Here is an 18,373-nt window from a genome sequence, read left to right as displayed (position 1 = left end):
TCTTTGAGCAGATGGGATTTCCCCTGGCCAGGCGGAGTTGTAGGCCTCCCCAACTAATTGTACTCTTCTGGCTACCTTGCTAGAGGCGGGTAAAAGTAGCCCACGTCCCTGAGTGTACCGTGTGGTGCTCACCCGTATGGCCGGTGACTCGGGGCCTTCTAGTGGCTTCCGCTCCACGACGGCGGTGCTGGTCCCACGCGTGTGACCATGCCTTCGGGTTTCTTGGCCAGAGGACCTAAAATCCCCTGCCGGTCGGTTTCTGCTGCTGGGTAAGGATTAGTGCCCACAGCCTCGGACTCCGGGTCCGGTGGTAACTCTTCAATCAGGGCGAGCTCTACAGCTGCCAGCCCCTGATTCCTTTTAGCACGACTTCCCCAGAGCTCCTAATCTCTCTTTCCTATAGCTGCTTCTCCTCTTCTCTCTCTACTCTTTTTCTCTCTAACCCTGCCTCAGCCCCAGTTTTATATAGGGGAAGTTCTTCCCCTCCCAGGACTGGGCAGGAGGTGTGGCATGCATAGGATTCCTGACCAAGAGACCTCCCACCTGCTCTCAGACATAATATTGCTATTACTGTGGAAACCAGACCCCTGGGGTGCCACACTTGCAACAGGATAATGACCCAAAACACACAGCTAAAAACACCCAAGAATGGCTAAGAGGAAAACATTAGACTATTCTGAAGTGGCCTTCTATGAGCCCTGACCTAAATCCTATGGAGCATCTTTGGAAAGAGCTGAAACATGCCGTCTGGAGAAGGCAACCTTCAAACACGAGACAACTGGAGCAGTTTGCTCATGAGGAGTCGGCCAAAATAGCTGTCGAGAGGTGCAGAAGTCTCATTGACAGTTACAGGAATCCTTTGATTGCAGTGATTGCCTCAAAAGGTTGTTCAACAAAATATTAAGTTAAGAGTACCATCATTTCTGTCCAGGCCTATTTCATGAGTTTAATTTTTTTTTTAATTCTGTGGAAGCAGAAAAGCAATGTCTGACTTTCATTTGTTCATTTTCAAAAATTTGTAATTTATCAGATTCAAGTTATTTCTGTGACCATTGTGGGTTTTTCTTTCATTAAACGAGGGGTACCAACAATTTTGACCACGTGTGTAGTGTAAGTGTACATGTAATGTCTCTAGGTGAAGTCCTTCATCTTCGCTTTTCTTCTTCATCTGGCACAGACAGCCATCACTTCTTCCAGCCAGGAATCATCTCTGCAGAAAATAACACACAGTTATCAATAACTGATCTCTTCTAGAGAATATTCCCACTTTTCCCCCCGACTTCTACACTACACCAGTTGAAGAAAAAAAGTAACATAGTGCCGTCCTGCACAGTAACAGGACCCCTCTTTTGTCCCATCCCATGGAAAACAATTTCCTAAAAAGTAAATTGTATTACAGAAGTAATAATGTAATAATAATAATTGGAATCTAAAGTAATAATGTTCCCCACTGGTCACCATTAATAAAGTATGTTCCTCAATCTGGCTCCCAAACAGTAATTAAGTCCCTGGTCTAGCCAGGCACCCCCATATGTCCCTTCTGGCCCCCATTTGTCTAGTGTGACCCCTCCATATATTTATCCTAGCACACGTGTATCGAGCCTGCCCCCTCCTATATACCCATCCTAGCCCCCCCATGTGGCCAGTCTGGCCCCCCCCACATATCCATCCTTGCCTCCATGTTTCCAGCCTGCGCCCCCATATATCCCCCCCATATATCCTCCATGTGTCCAGCCTGCCCTCTACATATCCATCCTGGCCTCCATGTGTCCAGCCTGCCCCCCATATATCTATCCTGCCCCCCATATATCCATCCTGGCCTCCATGTGTCCAGCCTGCCCACCCCCCTTTGCCTGGGTCCAGCCAGGGTTCCCCCTTGTGTGTCCATCCAGGGCCCCCCCTTGTGTGTCCAGCCGGGCCCCCCTTGCGTGTCCAGCCAGGGTCCCCCCTTGCGTGTCCAGCCAGGGTTCCCCCTTGCGTATCAAGCCAGGGCTCCCCCCTCGTGTGTCCAGCTTGGCCCCCCCCTCGTGTGTCCAGCTTGGCCCCCCCCTCGTGTGTCCAGCCAGGGTTCCCCCTCTTGTGTGTCCAGCCAGGGCCCCCTCTTGTGTGTCCAGCCAGGGCTCCCCCCCTTGTGTGTCCAGCCAGGGTTCCCCCCCTTGTGTGTCCAGCCAGGGTTCCCCCCTTGTGTGTCCCGCCAGGGTTCCCTCCTTGTGTGTCCAGCCAGGGTTCCCCCTTGTGTGTCTGTCCAGCCTGGCTACCCCCTTGTGTGTCTGTCCAGTCTGGCTACCCCCTTGTGTGTCTGTCCAGCCTGGCTACCCCCTTGTGTGTCTGTCCAGCTGGGCCCCTCCTTGTGTGTCTGTCCAGCTGGGCCCCCCCTTGTGTGTCCAGCTGGGCCCCCCTTGTGTGTCCATCCAGGGTTCCCCTTTATGTGTCCATCCAGGGCCCCCCCCTTGTGTGTCCAGCTGGGCCGCCCCTTGTGTGTCCAGCCAGGGTTCCCCCCTTGTGTGTCCATCCAGGACCCCACATTTTGTGTCCAGTTGGCTCCCCCCTTGTGTGTCCAGCCAGCCTACCCCCTTGTGTGTCCAGCCAGGGTTGCCCCTTGTGTGTCCAGCCAGGATCCCCCCTTTTGTGTCCAGCCAGGCTACCCCCTTGTGTGTCTGTCCAGCTGGGCCCCCCCTTGCGTGTCCAGCTGGGCCCCCCCTTGTGTGTCCAGCTGGGCCCCCCCTTGTGTGTCCAGCTGGGCCCCCCCTTGTGTGTCCATCTGGCCCCCACCTTGTGTGTCCAGCCAGTGGGTCCAGACCATTACACACACACACACACACCTCTTACCTTCCTGCGCTCCCGTGCGGTGTCCTCCTTCTCCTGAGTTGCGCGCCTCCTTCACAGCAGGCGCATGACGATGACGTCATACGCCGGACGGCGAAGGGAGACACGCAGCTTCAGCTGCTTCACTGGGACGTGCGCCGCGGTGGTTCAGGTAATGAACACTGCGTGCGCGCGTCCCTGCATACACTGTGCCTGCGCTTTTAAAGGGCCCGTGCCCCTTAAAACCGCAGGATTTTTTTTTTGTTCTCTTCTCCCCTTCTACTCTGCAGCAGGGGGCGGGGCCCACCGGGAAAATTTCCGGTATCCCGCCAGCCCAGACAGACCCTGTTTCTCTCTATATACCAATTTGGAAGTTAACTGTAAATTCTGCAATTCACATTCTTTGTATAAACTGAGCCACAAAACGTCTAAGTCATTTCCTACATTAACTTTGAAATTAATATTACTTTTTTTAGCAAAAGAAGAAATTATATCCATATTTTGCTTACCTTAAGATTCCTTAGCTTCTCTTTATCAGCACGTCCTGTCTTCAGTTCGTCTGATTCATTTCCTGTGTGATTCTGTTCCTTGTTAGAACCTCTGCTTCCTGTTAGTCCTCAGTCTGTAGGTCCTTTCTGCTTCTCGTGACAAATTAGTGAATTTACTGACACGTGAACAACAGCTGTTCAGCTAGTCAGGACTTTCCCCCCCTTTGTTCAAGGAAGAAATTCACTTACGAAAAATCAGGCTGGCTGGCTCACCATTGTTAAATAATACTTCTTTCTGTATTATTTTTCTCTACTGAGGACTTTGCAAAGTATCAATATCAAGATTTCCTTATAAAAAATGTATCTATTTATTCTTGGATTGTCCATTAAAAAATAATTGAAACTGAATATAAAATAGATGAAGTAGTTACAAAGAGATTCAATCATGAGTGTCCATCTTTCCTTGGATCCTGGCTGGTAAATCATGTCTTTGTCCAACACGTGTCCAGGCCTACATGTCAGCTGCTCCTCAGCATGAAGATCCTTCTTCTGTGTCTTGTGGGGTGGGAAGAGCAAGAGAGCCCCCCCTTTCTGTACCATGGGCTTTTATAGCCAGTCGTATGGCACACCTGTTCTACATATGGTAGTGAACACACAAATAGCGCATTTCAACTAGACACGATGGCTAATGCATAGAACTCAGATTTAAGAATAAAATGAATATCCATAATTAACTATTTAACAAGAGGTGACTAGATCAGAGTTGCTGTACTGAGATTCATATTTTGTGTGCACCGTACAATGCATAAGGACGTCCTCTGTACAGTAACTTCAGTCTAGTTGTCTAAGTACAGAGGTAACTAGATCAGAGTTGCTGTACTTAGATTCATAGTTTGTGTGCACCGTACTGTGTATAAGGACGTCCTCTGTACAGTAACCTCCATCTAGATGTCTCAGTACAGAGGTGACTAGATGGGAGTTGCTGTAGTGAGATTCATAGTTTGTGTGCACCGTACTGTGTATAAGGACGTCCTCAGTACAGTAACTTCAATCTAGATGTCTCAGTACAGAGGAGACTAGATCGGAGTTGCTGCAGTAAGGTTCATGATTTCTGTGCACCGTACTGTGTATAAGGACGTCCTCTGTACAGTAACTTCAGTCTAGATGTCTCAGTACAGAGGTGACTAGATCAGGGCTGCTGTACTGAGATTCATAGTTTGTGTGCACCGTACTGTGTAGAAGGACGTCCTCTGTACAGTAACCTCAATCTAGATGTCTCAGTACAGAGGTGACTAGATCAGAGTTGCTGTAGTGAGATTCATAGTTTGTGTGCAGCGTACTGTGTATAAGGACGTCCTCTGTACAGTAACTTCAGTCTAGTTGTTTCAGTACAGAGCTAACTAGATCAGAGTTGCTGTACTGAGATTCATAGTTTGTGTGCACCGTACTGTGTATAAGGACGTCCTCTGTACAGTAACCTCAATCTAGATGTCTCAGTACAGAGGTGACTAGATCGGAGTTGCTGCAGTAAGGTTCATGATCTCTGTGAACTGTACTGTGTATAAGGACGTCCTCTGTACAGTAACTTCAGTCTAGTTGTCTCAGTACAGAGGTGACTAGATCAGAGTTGCTGTAGTGAGATTCATAGTTTGTGTGCACCGTACTGTGTATAAGGATGTCCTCTGTACAGTAGCCTCAATGTAGATGTCTCAGTACAGAGGTGACTAGATCAGAGTTGCTGCAGTAAGGTTCATGATTTCTGTGCACTGTAATGTGTATAGGGTCGTCCTCTGTACAGTAACTTCAGTCTAGATATCTCAGTTCAGAGGTGACTAGATCAGAGTTTCTGTACTGAAATTCATAGTTTGTGTTCACTGTACTGTGTATAAGGACGTCCTCTGTACAGTAACCTCCATCTAGATGTCTCAGTACAGAGGTGACTAGATCAGAGTTGCTGTACTGAGATTCATAGTTTGTGTGCACCCTACTGTGTATAAGGACGTCCTCTGTACAGTAACCTCAATCTAGATGTCTCAGTACAGAGGTGACTAGATCAGAGTTGCTGCAGTAAGGTTCATGATTTCTGTGCACCCTACTGTGTATAAGGACGTCCTCTGTACAGTAACTTCAGTATAGATGTCTCAGTACAGAGGTGACTAGATCAGAGTTTCTCTACTGAAATTCATAGTTTGTGTTCACTGTACTGTGTATAAGGACGTCCTCTGTACAGTAACCTCAATCTAGATGTCTCAGTACAGAGGTGACTAGATCAGAGTTGCTGTACTGAGATTCATAGTTTGTGTGCACTGTACTGTGTATAAGGACGTCCTCTGTACAGTAACCTCAATCTAGATGTCTCAGTTCAGAGGTGACTAGATCAGAGTTTCTGTACTGAAATTCATAGTTTGTGTGCACTGTACTGTGTATAAGGACGTCCTCTGTACAGTAACTTCAGTCTAGTTGTCTCAGTACAGAGGTGACTAGATCAGAGTTTCTGTACTGAGATTCATAGTTTGTGTGCACTGTACTGTGTATAAGTAAGTCCTCTGTACAGTAACCTCCATCTAGATGTCTCAGTACAGAGGTGACTAGATCAGAGTTGCTGTACTGAGATTCATAGTTTGTGTTCACTGTACTGTGTATAAGGACGTCCTCTGTGCAGTAACTTCAGTCTAGATGTCTCAGTACAGAGGTGACTAGATCAGAGTTGCTGTTGTGAAATTCATAGTTTCTGTGCACTGTACTGTGTATAACGACGTCCTCTGTACAGTAACTTCAGTGTAGATGTCTCAGTACAGAGGTGACTAGATGGGAGTTGCTGTACTGAGATTCATAGTTTGTGTGCACCGTACAGTGTATAAGGACGTCCTCTGAACAGTAACTTCAATTTAGATGTCTCAGTACAGAGGTGACTAGATCAGAGTTGCTGCAGTAAGGTTCATGATCTCTGTGCACCGTACTGTGTATAAGGACGTCCTCTGTACAGTAACTTCAGTCTAGATGTCTCAGTACAGAGGTGACTAGATCAGAGTTGCTGTAGTGAGATTCATAGTTTGTGTGCACCGTACTGTGTATAAGGACGTCCTCTGTACAGTAACCTCAATCTAGATGTCTCAGTACAGAGGTGACTAGATCAGAGTTGCTGCAGTAAGGTTCATGATCTCTGTGCACTGTACTGTGTATAAGGACGTCCTCTGTACAGTAACCTCAATCTAGATGTCTCAGTACAGAGGTGACTAGATCAGAGTTGCTGTACTGAAATTCATAGTTTGTGTGCACTGTACTGTGTATAAGGACGTCCTCTGTACAGTAACTTCAGTCTAGATGTCTCAGTACAGAGGTGACTAGAACAGAGTTGCTGCAGTAAGGTTCATGATCTCTGTGCACTGTACTGTGTATAAGGACGTCCTCTATACAGTAACTTCAGTCTAGATGTCTCAGTACAGAGGTGACTAGATCAGAGTTGCTGCAGTAAGGTTCATGATCTCTGTGCACTGTACTGTGTATAAGGACGTCCTCTGTACAGTAACCTCAGTCTAGATGTCTCAGTACAGAGGTGACAAGATCAGAGTTGCAGCACTGAGGTCCATGATTTCTGTGCACTGTACTGTGTATAAGGACGTCCTCTGTACAGTAACCTCAATCTAGATGTCTCAGTACAGAGGTGACTAGATCGGAGTTGCAGCACTAAGGTCCATGATCTCTGTACACTGTACTGTGTATAAGGACGTCCTCTGTACAGAAACTCCATTCTAGATGTCTCAGTACAGAGGTGACTAGATCAGAGTTGCTGCAGTAAGTTTCATGATTTCTCTGCACTGTACTGTGTATAAGGACGTCCTCCGTACAGTAACCTCAATCTAGATGTCTCAGTACAGAGGTGACTAGATCAGAGTTGCTGCAGTAAGTTTCATGATTTCTGTGCACTGTACTGTGTATAAGGACGTCCTCTGTACAGTAACTTCAATTTAGATGTCTCAGTACAGAGGTGACTAGATCAGAGTGGCTGTACTGAGACTCATAGTTTGTGTGCACCGTACTGTGTATAAGGACGTCCTCTGTACAGTAACCTCAATCTAGATGTCTCAGTACAGAGGTGACTAGATGGGAGTTGCTGTACTGAGATTCATAGTTTGTGTGCACCGTACTGTGTATAAGGACGTCCTCTGTACAGTAACCTTAGTCTAGATGTCTCAGTACAGAGGTGACTGGATCAGAGTTGCAGCACTGAGGTCCATGATCTCTGTACACTGTACTGTGTATAAGGACGTCCTCTGTACAGAAACTCCATTCTAGATGTCTCAGTACAGAGGTGACTAGATCAGAGTTGCTGCAGTAAGTTTCATGATTTCTGTGCACTGTACTGTGTATAAGGACGTCCTCCGTACAGTAACTTCAATCTAGATGTCTCAGTACAGAGGTGACTAGATCAGAGTTGCTGCAGTAAGTTTCATGATTTCTGTGCACTGTACTGTGTATAAGGACGTCCTCTGTGCAGTAACTTCAGTCTAGATGTCTAAGTACAGAGGTTACTAGATCAGAGTTGCTGTAGTGAGATTCATAATTTGTGTGCACTGTACTGTGTATAAGGACGTCCTCTGTACAGTAACCTCAATCTAGATGTCTCAGTACAGAGGTGACTAGATCAGAGTTTCTGTACTGAGATTCATAGTTTGTGTGCACTGTACTGTGTATAAGGACGTCCTCTGTACAGTAACCTCAATCTAGATGTCTCAGTACAGAGGTGACTAGATCAGAGTTGCTGCAGTAAGTTTCATGATTTCTGTGCACTGTACTGTGTATAAGGACGTCCTCTGTGCAGTAACTTCAGTCTAGATGTCTAAGTACAGAGGTTACTAGATCAGAGTTGCTGTAGTGAGATTCATAGTTTGTGTGCACCGTACTGTGTATAAGGACGTCCTCTGTACAGTAACCTCAATCTAGATGTCTCAGTACAGAGGTGACTAGATCAGAGTTTCTGTACTGAGATTCATAGTTTGTGTGCACTGTACTGTGTATAAGGACGTCCTCTGTACAGTAACTCCATTCTAGATGTCTCAGTACAGAGGTGACTAGATAAGAGTTCCTGTACTGAGATTCATAGTTTGTGTGCACCTTACTATGTATAAGGACGTCCTCTGTACAGTAACTTCAATTTAGATGTCTCAGTACAGAGGTGACTAGATCAGAGTTGCAGCACTGAGGTCCATGATCTCTGTGCACCGTACTGTGTATAAGGACGTCCTCTGTACAGTAACTTCAATTTAGATGTCTCAGTACAGAGGTGACTAGATCAGAGTGGCTGTACTGAGATTCCAAGTTTGTGTGCACCGTACTGTGTATAAGGACGTCCTCTGTACAGTAACTTCAATTTAGATGTCTCAGTACAGAGGTAACTAGATCAGAGTTGCTGTACTGAGGTCCATGATTTCTGTGCACTGTACTGTGTATAAGGACGTCCTCTATACAGTAACTTCAGTCTAGTTGTCTCAGTACAGAGGTAACTAGATCAGAGTTGCTGTACTAAGATTCATAGTTTGTGTGCACCGTACTGTGTATAAGGACGTCCTCTATACAGTAACTTCAGTATAGATGTCTCAGTACAGAGGTGACTAGATCAGAGTGGCTGTACTGAGACTCATAGCTTGTGTGCACCGTACTATGTATAAGGACGTCCTCTGTACAGTAACCTCAATCTAGATGTCTCAGTACAGAGGTGACTAGATGGGAGTTGCTGTACTGAGATTCATAGTTTGTGTGCATCGTACTGTGTATAAGGACGTCCTCTGTACAGTAACTTCAGTCTAGTTGTCTCAGTACAGAGGTAACTAGATCAGAGTTGCTGTACTGAGGTCCATGATTTCTGTGCACTGTACTGTGTATAAGGACGTCCTCTATACAGTAACTTCAGTCTAGTTGTCTCAGTACAGAGGTAACTAGATCAGAGTTGCTGTACTAAGATTCATAGTTTGTGTGCACCGTACTGTGTATAAGGACGTCCTCTGTACGGTAACTTCAATTTAGATGTCTCAGTACAGAGGTGACTAGATCAGAGTTGGAGCATTGAGGTCCATGATCTCTGTGCACTGTACTGTGTATAAGGACGTCCTCTGTACGGTAACTTCAATTTAGATGTCTCAGTACAGAGGTGACAAGATCGGAGTTGCTGTACTAAGATTCATAGTTTGTTTGCACCGTACTGTGTATAAGGACGTCCTCTGTACAATAACCTCAATCTAGATGTCTCAGTACAGAGGTGACTAGTTCAGAGTTGCTGCACTAAGGTCCATGATCTCTGTGCACTGTACTGTGTATAAGGACGTCCTCTGTACAGTAACTTCAATCTAGATGTCTCAGTACAGAGGTGACTAGATCAGAGTTGCTGTAGTGAGATTCATAGTTTGTGTGCACCGTACTGTGTATAAGGACGTCCTCTGTACAGTAACTTCAGTCTAGTTGTCTCAGTACAGAGGTAACTAGATCGAGTTGCTGTAGTGAGATTCATAGTTTGTGTGCACCGTACTGTGTATAAGGACGTCCTCTGTACAGTAACTTCAGTCTAGATGTCTCAGTACAGAGGTGACAAGATCAGAGTTGCACCACTGAGGTCCATGATTTCTGTGCACTGTACTGTGTATAAGGACGACCTCTATACAGTAACTTCAATCTAGATGTCTCAGTACAAAGGTGATTAGATCAGAGTTGTTGCAGTAAGGTTCATGATTTCTGTGCACCGTACTGTGTATAAGGACGTCCTCTGTACAGTAATCTCAGTCTAGATGTCTCAGTACAGAGGTGACAAGATCAGAGTTGCACCACTGAGGTCCATGATTTCTGTGCACTGTACTGTGTATAAGGACGTCCTCTATACAGTAACTTCAATCTAGATGTCTCAGTACAAAGGTGATTAGATCAGAGTTGCTGCAGTAAGGTTCATGATTTCTGTTCACCGTACTGTGTATAAGGACGCCCTCTGTACGGTAACTTCAATTTAGATGTCTCAGTACAGAGGTGACTAGTTGGGAGTTGCTGTACTGAGATTCATAGTTTGTGTGCACTGTACTGTGTATAAGGACGTCCTCTGTACAGTAACCTCAATCTAGATGTCTCAGTACAGTGGTGACTAGATCGGAGTTGCTGTAGTGAGATTCATAGGTTGTGTGCACCCTACTGTGTATAAGGACGTCCTCTGTACAGTAACCTCAATCTAGATGTCTCAGTACAGAGGTGACTAGATCAGAGTTGCAGCTGTAAGGTTCATGATCTCTGTGTACTGTACTGTGTATAAGGACGTCCTCTGTACAGTAACTTCAATTTAGATGTCTCAGTACAGAGGTGACAAGATCAGAGTTGCTGTACTGAGATTCATAGTTTGTGTGCACTGTACTGTGTATAATGACGTCCTCTGTACAGTAACTTCAGTCTAGATGTCTCAGTACAGAGGTGACAAGATCAGAGTTGCTGTACTGAGATTCATAGTTTGTTTGCACCGTACTGTGTATAAGGACGTCCTCTGTACAGTAACTTCAGTCTAGATGTCTCAGTACAGAGGTGACTAGATGGGAGTTGCTGTACTGAGATTCATAGTTTGTGTGCACTGTACTGTGTATAAGGACGTCCTCTGTACGGTAACTTCAATCTAGATTTCTCAGTACAGAGGTGACTAGATGGGAGTTGCTGTACTGAGATTCATAGTTTGTGTGCACTGTACTGTGTATAAGGACGTCCTCTGTACGGTAACTCCAGTCTAGATGTCTCAGTACAGAGGTGACTAGATCAGAGTTGTTGCAGTAAGGTTCATGATTTCTGTGCACCGTACTGTGTATAAGGACGTCCTCTGTACAGTAACCTCAGTCTAGATGTCTCAGTACAGAGGTGACTAGATCAGAGTTGCTGCAGTAAGGTTCATGATCTCTGTGCACTGTACTGTGTATAAGGACGTCCTCTGTACAGTAACTTCAGTCTAGATGTCTCAGTACAGAGGTGACTAGATCAGAGTTGCAGCACTGAGGTCCATGATTTCTGTGCACTGTACTGTGTATAAGGACGTCCTCTGTACAGTAACTTCGATCTAGATGTCTCAGTACAAAGGTGATTAGATCAGAGTTGCTGCAGTAAGGTTCATGATTTCTGTTCACCGTACTGTGTATAAGGACGCCCTCTGTACGGTAACATCAATTTAGATGTCTCAGTACAGAGGTGACTAGATCGGAGTTGCAGCACTGAGGTCCATGATCTCTGTGCACTTTACTGTGTATAAGGACGTCCTCTGTACAGTAACTTCAGTCTAGTTGTCTCAGTACAGAGGTGACTAGATCAGACTTACTGTACTGAGATTCATAGTTTGTGTGCACCGTACTGTGTATAAGGACGTCCTCTATACAGTAACCTCAATCTAGATGTCTCAGTACAGAGGTGACTAGATCAGAGTTGCTGCAGTAAGTTTCATGATTTCTGTGCACTGTACTGTGTATAAGGACGTCCTCTGTACAGTAACTTCAATTTCGATGTCTCAGTACAGAGGTGACTAGATCAGAGTTGCTGCAGTAAGGTCCAAGATCTCTGTGCACTGTACTGTGTATAAGGACGTCCTCTGTACAGAAACTTCAGTCTAGATGTCTCAGTACAGAGGTAACTAGATGGGAGTTGCTGTACTGAGATTCATAGTTTGTGTGCACCGTACTGTGTATAAGGACGTCCTCTGTACAGTAACCTCAGTCTAGTTGTCTCAGTACAGAGGTGACAAGATCAGAGTTGCAGCACTGAGGTCCATGATCTCTGTGCACTGTACTGTGTATAAGGAAGTCCTCTGTACAGTAACTTCAGTCTAGATGTCTCAGTAAAGAGGTATCTAGATCAGAGTTGCTGTACTGAGATTCATAGTTTGTGTGCACCGTACTGTGTATAAGGACGTCCTCTGTACAGTAACTTCAGTCTAGTTGTCTCAGTACAGAGGTAACTAGATCAGAGTTGCTGTAATGAGATTCATAGTTTGTGTGCACTGTACTGTGTATAAGGACGTCCTCTGTACAGTAACTTCAGTCTAGATGTCTCAGTACAGAGGTGACTAGATCAGAGTTGCAGCACTAAGGTCCATGATCTCTGTACACTGTACTGTGTATAAGGACGTCCTCTGTACGGTAACTTCAATTTAGATGTCTCAGTACAGAGGTGACAAGATCGGAGTTGCTGTACTAAGATTCATAGTTTGTTTGCACCGTACTGTGTATAAGGACGTCCTCTGTACAATAACCTCAATCTAGATGTCTCAGTACAGAGGTGACTAGATCGGAGTTGCAGCACTACGGTCCATGATCTCTGTACACTGTACTGTGTATAAGGACGTCCTCTGTACAGAAACTCCATTCTAGATGTCTCAGTACAGAGGTGACTAGATCAGAGTTGCTGCAGTAAGTTTCATGATTTCTGTGCACTGTACTGTGTATAAGGACGTCCTCTGTACAGTAACTCCATTCTAGATGTCTCAGTACAGAGGTGACTAGATCAGAGTTGCTGTAGTGAGATTCATAGTTTGTGTGCACTGTACTTTGTATAAGGACGTCCTCTGTACAGTAACTCCATTCTAGATGTCTCAGTACAGAGGTAACTAGATAAGAGTTCCTGTACTGAGATTCATAGTTTGTGTGCACCTTACTATGTATAAGGACGTCCTCTGTACAGTAACTTCAGTCTAGATGTCTCAGTACAGAGGTGACTAGATCAGAGTTGCAGCACTGAGGTCCATGATCTCTGTGCACTGTACTGTGTATAAGGGCGTCCTCTGTACAGTAACCTCAATCTAGATGTCTCAGTACAGAGGTGACTAGATCAGAGTTGCTGCAGTAAGGTTCATGATTTCTGTGCACCCTACTGTGTATAAGGACGTCCTCTGTACAGTAACTTCAATTTAGATGTCTCAGTACAGAGGTGACTAGATCAGAGTGGCTGTACTGAGATTCCAAGTTTGTGTGCACCGTACTGTGTATAAGGACGTCCTCTGTACAGTAACTTCAATTTAGATGTCTCAGTACAGAGGTGACTAGATCAGAGTGGCTGTACTGAGACTCATAGTTTGTGTGCACCGTACTGTGTATAAGGACGTCCTCTGTACAGTAACCTCAATCTAGATGTCTCAGTACAGAGGTGACTAGATGGGAGTTGCTGTACTGAGATTCATAGTTTGTGTGCACCGTACTGTGTATAAGGACGTCCTCTGTACAGTAACCTCAATCTAGATGTCTCAGTACAGAGGTGACTAGATCAGAGTTTCTGTACTGAGAATCATAGTTTGTGTGCACTGTACTGTGTATAAGGACGTCCTCTGTACAGTAACTTCAATTTAGATGTCTCAGTACAGAGGTGACTAGATCAGAGTGGCTGTACTGAGACTCATAGTTTGTGTGCACCGTACTGTGTATAAGGACGTCCTCTGTACAGTAACCTCAATCTAGATGTCTCAGTACAGAGGTGACTAGATGGGAGTTGCTGTACTGAGATTCATAGTTTGTGTGCACCGTACTGTGTATAAGGACGTCCTCTGTACAGTAACCTCAATCTAGATGTCTCAGTACAGAGGTGACTAGATCAGAGTTTCTGTACTGAGATTCATAGTTTGTGTGCACTGTACTGTGTATAAGGACGTCCTCTGTACGGTAACTTCAGTCAAGTTGTCTCAGTACAGAGGTGACTAGATCGGAGTTGCAGCACTGAGGTCCATGATCTCTGTGCACTGTACTGTGTATAAGGACGTCCTCTGTACAGTAACTTCAATTTAGATGTCTCAGTACAGAGGTGACTAGATCAGAGTTGCTGTACTGAGATTCCAAGTTTGTGTGCACCGTACTGTGTATAAGGACGTCCTCTGTACAGTAACTTCAATTTAGATGTCTCAGTACAGAGGTGACTAGATCAGAGTTGCTGTAGTGAGATTCATAGGTTGTGTGCACCCTACTGTGTATAAGGACGTCCTCTGTACAGTAACCTCAATCTAGATGTCTCAGTACAGAGGTGACTAGATCAGAGTTGCTGCAGTAAGGTTCATGATCTGTGTACTGTACTGTGTATAATGACGTCCTCTGTACAGTAACTTCAGTCTAGATGTCTCAGTACAGAGGTGACTAGATCAGAGTTGCTGCACTGAGATTCATAGTTTGTTTGCACCGTACTGTGTATAAGGACGTCCTCTGTACAGTAACTTCAGTCTAGATGTCTCAGTACAGAGGTGACTAGATGGGAGTTGCTGTACTGAGATTCATAGTTTGTGTGCACTGTACTGTGTATAAGGACGTCCTCTGTACAGTAACTTCAGTCTAGATGTCTCAGTACAGAGGTGACTAGATCAGAGTTGTTGCAGTAAGGTTCATGATTTCTGTGCACCGTACTGTGTATAAGGACGTCCTCTGTACAGTAACCTCAGTCTAGATGTCTCAGTACAGAGGTGACTAGATCAGAGTTGCTGCAGTAAGGTTCATGATCTCTGTGCACTGTACTGTGTATAAGGACGTCCTCTGTACAGTAACTTCAGTCTAGATGTCTCAGCACAGAGGTGACTAGATCAGAGTTGCAGCACTGAGGTCCATGATTTCTGTGCACTGTACTGTGTATAAGGACGTCCTCTGTACAGTAACTTCAGTCTAGTTGTCTCAGTACAGAGGTGACTAGATCAGAGTTGCTGTACTGAGATTCATAGTTTGTGTGCACCATACTGTGTATAAGGACGACCTCTGAACAGTAACTTAAGTCTAGTTGTCTCAGTACAGAGGTGACTAGATCAGAGTTACTGTACTGAGATTCATAGTTTGTGTGCACCATACTGTGTATAAGGACGTCCTCTGAACAGTAACTTAAGTCTAGTTGTCTCAGTACAGAGGTAACTAGATCAGAGTTACTGTACTGAGATTCATAGTTTGTGTGCACCGTATTGTGTATAAGGACGTCCTCTGTACAGTAACCTCAATCTAGATGTCTCAGTACAGAGGTGACTAGATCAGAGTTGCTGTAGTGAGATTCATAGTTTGTGTGCACTGTACTGTGTATAAGGACGTCCTCTGTACGGTAACTTCAATTTCGATGTCTCAGTACAGAGGTGACTAGATCAGAGTTGCTGCAGTAAGGTCCAAGATCTCTGTGCACAGTACTGTGTATAAGGACGTCCTCTGTACAGTAACTTCAGTCTAGTTGTCTCAGTACAGAGGTGACTAGATCAGAGTTGCTGTACTGAGATTCATAGTTTGTGTGCACCGTACTGTGTATAAGGACGTCCTCTGTACAGTAACTTCAGTCTAGTTGTCTCAGTACAGAGGTAACTAGATCAGAGTTGCTGTAATGAGATTCATAGTTTGTGTGCACCGTACTGTGTATAAGGACGTCCTCTGTACAGTAACTTCAGTCTAGTTGTCTCAGTACAGAGGTAACTAGATCAGAGTTGCTGTAATGAGATTCATAGTTTGTGTGCACTGTACTGTGTATAAGGACGTCCTCTGTACAGTAACTTCAGTCTAGATGTCTCAGTACAGAGGTGACTAGATCAGAGTTGCTGTAGTGAGATTCATAGTTTGTGTTCACTGTACTGTGTATAAGGACGTCCTCTGTACAGTAACTTCAATCTAGATGTCTCAGTACAGAGGTGACTAGATCAGAGTTGCAGCACTAAGGTTCATGATCTCTGTGCACTGTACTGTGTATAAGGACGTCCTCTGTACAGTAACTTCAGTCTAGATGTCTCAGTACAGAGGTGACTAGATCAGAGTTGCTGTACTAAGGTTCATGATCTCTGTACACTGTACTGTGTATAAGGACGTCCTCTGTATAGTAACTTCAGTCTAGATGTCTCAGTACAGAGGTGACTAGATCAGAGTTGCAGCACTGAGGTCCATGATCTCTGTGCACCGTACTGTGTATAAGGACGTCCTCTGTACAGTAACTTCAATTTAGATGTCTCAGTACAGAGGTGACTAGATCAGAGTGGCTGTACTGAGATTCCAAGTTTGTGTGCACCGTACTGTGTATAAGGACGTCCTCTGTACAGTAACTTCAATTTAGATGTCTCAGTACAGAGGTGACTAGATCAGAGTGGCTGTACTGAGACTCATAGTTTGTGTGCACCGTACTGTGTATAAGGACGTCCTCTGTACAGTAACCTCAATCTAGATGTCTCAGTACAGAGGTGACTAGATGGGAGTTGCTGTACTGAGATTCATAGTTTGTGTGCACCGTACTGTGTATAAGGACGTCCTCTGTACAGTAACTTCAGTCTAGTTGTCTCAGTACAGAGGTAACTAGATTAGAGTTGCTGTACTGAGGTCCATGATTTCTGTGCACTGTACTGTGTATAAGGACGTCCTCTATACAGTAACTTCAGTCTAGTTGTCTCAGTACAGAGGTAACTAGATCAGAGTTGCTGTACTGAGATTCATAGTTTGTGTGCACCGTACTGTGTATAAGGACGTCCTCTGTACAGCAACTTCAGTCAAGTTGTCTCAGTACAGAGGTGGCTAGATCAGAGTTGCTGTACTGAGATTCATAGTTTGTGTGCACTGTACTGTGTATAAGGACGTCCTCTATACAGTAACTTCAGTATAGATGTCTCAGTACAGAGGTGACTAGATCAGAGTTGCTGTAGTGAGATTCATAGTTTGTGTGCACTGTACTGTGTATAAGGACGTCCTCTATACAGTAACTTCAGTATAGATGTCTCAGTACAGAGGTGACTAGATCAGAGTTGCTGTACTGAGATTCATAATTTGTGTGCACTGTACTGTGTATAAGGACGTCCTCTGTACAGTAACCTTAGTCTAGATGTATCAGTACAGAGGTGACTAGATCGGAGTTGCTGTACTGAGATTCATAGTTTGTGTGCACTGTACTGTGTATAAGGACGTCCTCTGTACAGTAACTTCAATTTAGATGTCTCAGTACAGAGGTGACTAGATCAGAGTTGCTGCAGTAAGGTTCATGATCTCTGTGCACCGTACTGTGTATAAGGACGTCCTCTGTACAGTAACTTCAATTTAGATGTCTCAGTACAGAGGTGACTAGATCAGAGTGGCTGTACTGAGACTCATAGTTTGTGTGCACCGTACTGTGTATAAGGACGTCCTCTGTACAGTAACTTCAGTCTAGTTGTCTCATTACTGAGGTGGCTAGATGGGAGTTGCAGTACGGAGATTCAAAGTTTGTGTGCACCGTACTGTGTATAAGGACGTCCTCTATACGGTAACTTCAATTTAGATGTCTCAGTACAGAGGTGACTAGATCAGAGTTGGAGCATTGAGGTCCATGATCTCTGTGCACTGTACTGTGTATAAGGACGTCCTCTGTACGGTAACTTCAATTTAGATGTCTCAGTACAGAGGTGACAAGATCGGAGTTGCTGTACTAAGATTCATAGTTTGTTTGCACCGTACTGTGTATAAGGACGTCCTCTGTGCAATAACCTCAATCTAGATGTCTCAGTACAGAGGTGACTAGATCAGAGTTGCTGTACTGAGATTCATAGTTTGTATGCACCGTACTGTGTATAAGGATGTCCTCTGTACAGTAACTTCAGTCTAGTTGTCTTAGTAAAGAGGTGACTAGATCAGAGTTGCTGTACTGAGATTCATAGTTTGTGTGCACCGTACTGTGTATAAGGACGTCCTCTGTACAGTAACCTCAATCTAGATGTCTCAGTACAGAGGTGACTAGATCAGAGTTGCTGCAGTAAATTTCATGATTTCTGTGCACTGTACTGTGTATAAGGACGTCCTCTGTGCAGTAACTTCAGTCTAGATGTCTCAGTACAGAGGTAACTAGATCAGAGTTGCTGTACTGAGATTCATAGTTTGTGTGCACCGTACTGTGTATAAGGACGTCCTCTATACAGTAACTTCAGTCTAGATGTCTCAGTACAGAGGTGACTAGATCAGAGTTGCTGTACTGAGATTCATAGTTTGTGTGCACCGTACTGTGTATAAGGACGTCCTCTGTGCAGTAACTTCAGTCTAGATGTCTCAGTACAGAGGTGACTAGATCAGAGTTGCTGTAGTGAGATTCATAGTTTGTGTGCACCGTACTTTGTATAAGGACGTCCTCTGTACAGT

Source organism: Phyllobates terribilis, unplaced genomic scaffold, assembly GCF_046119375.1.
Source record: "Phyllobates terribilis strain yellow unplaced genomic scaffold, ASM4611937v1 Scaffold_110__1_contigs__length_5578470, whole genome shotgun sequence".
Lineage (NCBI taxonomy): Eukaryota > Metazoa > Chordata > Amphibia > Anura > Dendrobatidae > Phyllobates > Phyllobates terribilis.
The sequence above is the reverse complement of the archived record's forward strand: the minus strand, read 5'-3'. Positions refer to the sequence as shown.